This window comes from Scyliorhinus canicula, chromosome 14, assembly GCF_902713615.1.
Source record: "Scyliorhinus canicula chromosome 14, sScyCan1.1, whole genome shotgun sequence".
NCBI lineage: Eukaryota > Metazoa > Chordata > Chondrichthyes > Carcharhiniformes > Scyliorhinidae > Scyliorhinus > Scyliorhinus canicula.
The window spans coordinates 101,725,220-101,731,659 of NC_052159.1; positions in this window are offsets into that span (position 1 = coordinate 101,725,220).

The window sequence follows — 6,440 nt, forward strand, 5'->3', positions numbered from 1 at the left end:
GTATGCTTCGAAACAGGCTACCCAATGTTGAAAGCCCTTTTTGGTATTGTCTGATTGCGGATCCAGCTGCAGGCGATCCGGTTTGATGCAGAGGTCCATCTTCTGAAAACTTAGTGTAACAAATTGATGCACGATCAATTGCACAAAGACGACATTTGAATACAACTGAGGCTTTAATACACTAAGATGTGTGGCCTCCTACAGCAGCTGGCGAAATGGCTCCTGTACTGGGAGCACACATATTTATACTCCGTCTACTGAGCGGAGCCAGCAGGCAGGGAACTACCCCCGTACCTGTAGTACAGGGCCTTACCACAAAACACCTACACCGACATTCTCTATGTACAATATATACATCAGGGGTGACTACCACAATGTTCAAACCAGAAATCAATAGATTTCTGGATATTGTCATTTAAGGAATATTGGAATAGTGGGGAAAAATGACTAAGACATAGGTGATCAGCCATTAGTTATTTGAGTGCTGGAGCACGATCAACAGATCAAATTGCCTACTCCTGTTCTTATTTCCTATGTTCGTATACGGCCATTAATAGGCTGCAGGCAGGAATTCCGGCCTTCTAGATCAGTAAGTCCTGCCTTAGAGAACACCCGGTGGTCAATAAGAGGCAGGCAGCTCTCCAGCACTTCGGGACAGAATAATGTGGCATTGGACCAGGATTTGCATGTGTGTTTGGGAGTTTTGCCAGCTGTCAGGTTGGCAGACTCCGGCGAGGTGGTTTGGGGTAAGTTGTGAAAGGGATTAAGGGAACCTGGGAAGAGGTAAATAGCTGGAATGGAGGGGCCCCGATTGGCCCAGTATCCTATAATGGAGGCCCCCCCCCTCCCCTCCACTACCTCCCACAGCCTCAGCTGAGAAACCTTCTAGGCTGGCTGCCTGGCGTATGCATGCCTCTTTTCCTTGATTGTTAATCAAGGAAAGTATTACGGCGGTAGAAAGGACGCTTGAGGACTCGTCTACTGAGGCAGTTGGGCCGAGGTTAGGAACAGTAGAGGAGAGGTCACCCTGTTGAGAATTGTCTATAGACCTCCGAATAGTTCCAGAGATGTAGAGGAAAGGATTGCAAAGATGATTCTTGACAGGAGCGAGAGTAACAGGGTAGTTGTTATGGGGGACTTTAACTTTCCAAATATTGACTGGAAATACTATAGTTCGAGTACTATAGATGGGTCAGTTTTTGTGCAGTGTGTGCAGGAGGGTTTTCTGACACAGTATGTAGACAGGCCAACAAGGGGCGAGGCCACATTGGATTTGGTACTGGGTAATGAACCCGGCCAGGTGTTAGATTTAGATGTAGGTGAGCACTTTGGTGATAGTGATCACAACTCGGTTATGTTTACTTTAGCTATGGGCAGGGATAGGTATATACCGCAAGGCAAGAATTATAGCTGGGGGAAAGGCAATTATGATGCTATTCGGCAAGATTTAGGATGTATAGGATGGGGAAGAAAACTGCAGGGGATGGGTACAATCGAAATGTGGAGCTTTTTCAAGGGACAGCTACTGCGTGTCCTTGATAAGTATGTACCTGTCAGGCAGGGAGGAAGTTGTCGAGCAAGGGAACCGTGGTTTACTAAGGAAGTTGAAGCACTTGTCAAGAGAAAGAAGAAGGCTTATGTTAGGATGAGACATGAAGGCTCAGTTAGGGCACTTGAGAGTTACAAGTTAGCCAGGAAGGACCTAAAGGGAGAGTTAAGAAGAGCGAGGAGAGGACACGAAAAGTCGTTGGTGGATAGGATCAAGGAAAACCCTAAGGCTTTCTATAGGTATATCAGGAACAAAAGAATGACTAGAGTAAGATTAGGGCCAATCAAGGATAGTAGTGGAAAGTTGTGTGTGGAATCAGAGGAGATAGGGGAAGCATTAAATGGATATTTTTCGTCAGTGTTTACACTGGAGAAAGACAATGTTGTCGAGGAGAACACTCGGGTTCAGTCGATCAGGCTAGATGGAATTCAGGTTCAAAAGGAGGAGGTGTTAGCAATTTTAGAAAATGTCAAAATAGATAAGTCCCCTGGGCCAGATGGGATTTATCCTAGGATTCTCTGGGAAGCCAGGGAGGAGATTGCAGAGCCTTTGTCCTTGATCTTTATGTCGTCTTTGTCGACAGGAATAGTGCCGGAAGACTGGAGGATAGCAAATGTTGTCCCCTTGTTCAAGAAGGGGAGTAGAGACAACCCTGGTAATTATAGACCTGTGAGCCTTACTTCGGTTGTGGGTAAAATGTTGGAAAAGGTTATAAGAGATAGGGTTTATAATCATCTTGAAAAGAACAAGTTGATTAGCGATACTCAACACGGTTTTGTGAAGGGTAGGTCATGTCTCACAAACCTTATTGAGTTTTTTGAGAAGGTGACCAAACAGGTGGATCAGGGTAAAGCTGTTGATGTGGTGTATATGGATTTCAGTAAGGCGTTTGATAAGGTTCCCCACGGTAGGCTATTGCAGAAAATAAGGAAGTATGGAATTGAAGGTGATTTAGCGGTTTGGATCAGTAATTGGCTAGCTGAAAGAAGACAGAGGGTGGTGGTTGATGGCAAATGTTCATCCTGGAGTTCAGTTACTAGTGGTGTACCGCAAGGATCTGTTTTGGGGCCACTGCTGTTTGTCATTTTTATAAATGACCTGGAAGAGGGTGTAGAAGGATGGGTTAGTAAATTTGCAGATGACACGAAGGTCGGTGGAGTTGTGGATAGTGCTGAAGGATGTTATAGGATACAGAGGGACATAGATAAGCTGCAGAGCTGGGCTGAGAGGTGGCAGATGGAGTTTAATGCGGAAAAGTGTGAGGTGGTTCACTTTGGAAGGAGTAACAGGAATGCAGAGTACTGGGCTAATGGCAAGATTCTTGGTAGTGTAGATGAACAGAGAGATCTCGGCATCCAGGTACATAAATCCCTGAAAGTTTCCACCCAGGTTAATAGGGCTGTTAAGAAGGCATATGGTGTGCTAGCCTTTATAAGCAGGGGGATTGAGTTTCGGAACCACAAGGTCATGCTGCAGCTGTACATAACTCTGGTGCGGCCACACCTGGAGTACTGCGTGCAGTTCTGGTCACCACATTATAGGAAGGATGTGGATGCTTTGGAAAGGGTTCAGAGGAGATTTACTAGGATGTTGCCTGGTATGGAGGGAAGGTCTTACGAGGAAAGGCTCAGGGAATTGAGGTTGTTTTCGTTAGAGAGGAGAAGGCTGAGAGGTGACTTAATAGAGACATATAAGATAGTCAGAGGGTTAGATAGGGTGGACAGTGAGAGTCTTTTTCCTCGGATGGTGATGACCAACACGAGGGGACATAGCTTTAAATTGAGGGGTGATAGATATAGGACAGATGTCAGAGGCAGTTTCTTTACTCAGAGAGTAGTAGGGGTGTGGAACGCCCTGCCTGCAATAGTAGTAGACTCGCCAACTTTAAGGGCATTTAAGTGGTCACTGGATAGACATATGGATGAAAATGGAATAGTGTAGGTCAGATAGGCTTCAGATGGTTTCACAGGTCGGCGCAACATCGAGGGCCGAAGGGCCCGTACTGCGCTGTAGTGTTCTATGTTCTATGTTTTGTTGGCAGTTAAATCCCAGCAGTGACATGATTGTGCCCTTAAGTAGGCATTAATTGCCCAAAACGACCTCAATTGGTCCACCGGCAGGCAAGCTGCCTGAAGTCACCCCCATCTCTCGTATAATTGCAATGGGGTATTTATTCCCCCTTCAAATTTGTTGGCGGGTGAGTGTAAAATTCTGTTCCATGTGAAATCTGTTGGAATGTGAATGTTCCGAGATTGACCATTCACAACCTCTTTTCAAATTATTTTTGCAATGATCTTGATGCGACCATCAATTCACCTCAAGACAAGAGTAGAAGTAAACCGTGGCTTTAATCAACTTAGAACAGTGCCTGCCTGCGACTGATCCAATACGGAGAACTGCCTACAGGTTGACTGCTCTTCATACCTCCCTTCAAGAGGAGGAGCCATGGGCGGAGCCCATACATGCCCCAAAATGTTCCCCTATGGATAATGCCATACAATGGCCCATAGGAGCAGGTACTGACGCAGTTCATCGCTCATGAACGACGAGCCCCGGTCACTGTGGACATAATTGGGGAAACCAAACAGGGTGACACTATGTAGGGCTTTAATGACGGTGGACATGGTCATGTCGGGGCAAGGGATTGCAAAGGGGAAGCAGGAGAACTCATCAATAATATTGAGGAAATATGTATTGCAGTTATTGGAGGGGAGGGGCCCTTTGAAATCGATACTGAGGCACTCAAAGGGCCAGGATGCCTTTACCAGGTGGGCCTTATCTGGTCGATAGAAGTGCGGTTTACACTCTGCACATATCTGGCAGCCCCTGGTCATGGCTCTGACCTCCTCGGTGGAGTAGGGCAGGTTGCGGGCCTTGATATAGTGGATAAGCTGGGTGACCCCCGGGTGGCAGAGGTCATCGTGGATAGCCCGTAGTTGGTCATCTTGCACGCTGGCGCATGTGCCGCGGGACAGGGCATCTGGGAGCTCGTTGAGCTTCCCAGGACGATATACTATATCGTAATTATAGGTGGAGAGTTCGATCCTCCACCTCAAGATCTTATTGTTCTTGATTTTGCCCCGCTGCGTATTGTCGAACATGAAGGCTACCGATCGTTGGTCGGTGACGAGGGTCAACCTCCAACCAGCGAGGTAGTGCCTACAGTGCCGTATGGATTCCACGATGGCTTGGGCCTCCTTCTCAACTGAGGATTGCCGAATTTCAGAGTTGGTGAGGGTGCGTGAAAAAAACACTACCGGTCTGCCTGCTTGGTTGAGGGTAGCGGCGAGGGCGACCTCTGATGCGTCGCTCTCCACCTGGAAGGGGACAGACACGTCCACCGCGCGCATTGCGGCTTTGGCGATGTCCGCCTTGATGCAGCTGAAGGCCTGGCGGGTCTCAGTTGCCAGTGGGAAGATGGTGGCCTTGATTAGTGGGCGGGCTTTGTCCGCATAGTTGGGGACCCATTGGGCATAATAGGAAAAGAACCAGAGACACCTCTTCAGGGCCTTGGGGCAGTGGGGGAGGGGAAGTTGTAGCAGGAGCGCATACGGTCAGGGTCGGGTCCTAGAACCCTGTTTTCCATGACGTAGCCGAGGATGGCTAGTCTGGTTGTGCGGAAAACGCATTTCTCTCTGTTATAAGGGAGGTTAAGGGTTTGGGCGCTTTGGAGAAATCTCTGGAGGTTGGCGTCGTGGTCCTGCTGACCATGGCCGCAGATGGTAACATTGTCCAAGTACGGAAATGTGGCCCGCAGCCCGTACTGGTCCACCATTCGGTCCATTGTTCTTTGGAACACCAAAACCCCGTTCGTGACGCCAAAGGGAACCCGGAGGAAGTGGAAAAGACAGCCGTCTGCCTCAATGGCCGTATAGTGGCGGTCCTCCGGGCGGATTGGGAGCTGGTGGTATGCAGACTTCAGATCCACCGTGGGGAACACCCGTAGTGTGCGATCCGGTTTACCATGTCTGCAATCTGGGGAAGGGGGTACGCATCGAGTATCGTGTAACGGTTTATGGTTTGGCTGTAATCTACAACCATCCGGTTCTTTTCCCCGGTCTTGACGACCACCACCTGAGCTCTCCAAGGGCTATTTCTGGCCTCGATCACTCCCTCCCGCAAGAGTCACTGGACCTCGGACCTGATAAAAGTCCTCTCCTGTATGCTATACCGCCTGCTTCTGGTAGCGACTGGTTTGCAGTCAACGGTGAGGTTTGCGAAGAGTAGGGGAGGGTCGACTTTTAGGGTCGCGAGGCTGCATATGGTGAGTGGGGGTAGGGGCCCCCCCAACTTCAGAGTTAAGCGCCTTAGGTTTCATTGGAAATCTAGTCCCAATAGGAGAGGAGCGCAGAGATCTGGGAGCACATATAAGTCACAATTGGCGTACTCGGCGCCCTGTATTGCTACGGTTGCGGTACTGCACCCTCGGATTTGCACCGAGTGTAACCCAGAGGCGAGGGAGATGGTTTGGTGCGCCGGGAAAATTGTGAGCGAGCAACGTCTTACCATGTCCGGGTGAATGAAGCTCTCTGTGTTCCCGGAGTCGAAAAGGCAAGGCGTCTCGTGCTCGTTTACCTGGACTGTCATCCTAGAGCCCCAGAGGTGCTTGGGTCGCGACTGGTCCAGGGTGACCGTGCTGAGTTGCAGGCAGCCGGCGTGGTCGGAGGTGCTGGGGCGGCTCCGCGATGGCTGCCCTTGTTGATCGTACGCGTCGAGTGGCGTAGCAGATGGCGGCACCTGTTGGTCGAGTGTGGCAGGCGGTGAGGAAGATGGCGTCCAAGATGGTGGCCCCCAAGGATCGCACGTGGCCGGCCAAGTGGGGGAGGATGGCCAAAATGGCGGCCCCCGTGAGTCGCACGTGCTGTGAGGAGTGGAAGATGGCTGCCCCCAG